The sequence below is a fragment of the Sapajus apella genome, unplaced genomic scaffold (genome assembly GCF_009761245.1).
Source record: "Sapajus apella isolate SASKATOON/1434 unplaced genomic scaffold, GSC_monkey_1.0 scaffold2580, whole genome shotgun sequence".
Taxonomy (NCBI): Eukaryota; Metazoa; Chordata; class Mammalia; order Primates; family Cebidae; genus Sapajus; species Sapajus apella.
Genome location: NW_022439506.1, coordinates 8,548 through 9,304, shown reverse-complemented (window position 1 = coordinate 9,304; position 757 = coordinate 8,548). Strand labels below are relative to the sequence as shown.

General features: G+C 46.8%; 1 non-coding gene across 1 annotated transcript; it reads left to right on the top strand.

Moving 5' to 3' along the window:
• Positions 1-396: 396 nt before the first annotated feature.
• LOC116547282 lies at positions 397-500 on the top strand. The gene has a single exon (XR_004267012.1). It is a non-coding gene; the product is annotated as a U6 spliceosomal RNA (small nuclear RNA).
• Positions 501-757: the final 257 nt, after the last annotated feature.

The window sequence follows — 757 nt, the reverse complement described above, 5'->3', positions numbered from 1 at the left end:
ACACTGGAATTCCTCAAAAAAATTCATAGCACAAAACCGGAAGGATCTGGGGAGTGAAGGTGCAAAACCAGACAGTTCTTTGCTGATTTCTTTTCTTTTCAGAAATGGGGGTCTCGCTATTTTGCCCAAGCTGGTCTTGAACTCTGGGCCTCAAGCGATTCTCCCGCCTCAGCCTCCCAAAGCGCTGGATTACAGGAATGAGCCACTGTACTTGGCCTATTCTTTGCTGATTCCTGATCATAACTGACAGAAGTCCAGACGGACTGGTCCAACTGATAGACAACCTGGTCTGGTCCCTTGCCTAATCTCTGGGACACCTTGGTCAGCCTTTGGGGAGGAGTAAAAAGGGGTCACACAGTTTACTAGAAAGAAAGTAAACTTCAGAGTCCTGGATCCATGCTCGCTTCAGCAGCACATATACTAAAGCTGGAATGATGCAGAGATTGGCATGGCCCCCGAGCAAGAATGAAATGCAAATTCATGAAGCGTTCCATAGTTAAAAAAAAAAAAAAAAAGAGTGCTGTCTGCAAACCTTGGCTTTGCCACGAACCTGGCGATGCCAGGCAGGCCCTTTACACAATCTGAGCCCCATCCTGCATTAAATAGGGGATAAGAACATTGATCTAGCAGGGTTCTTATTTTATTTTTTTTTTTTTTTGAGACGGAGTTTCACTCATCTTTTGCCCAGGCTGGAGTGCAGTGGTGTGATCTGGGCTCACCGCAACCTCTGCCTCCTGGGTTCAAGGGATTCTCCAGC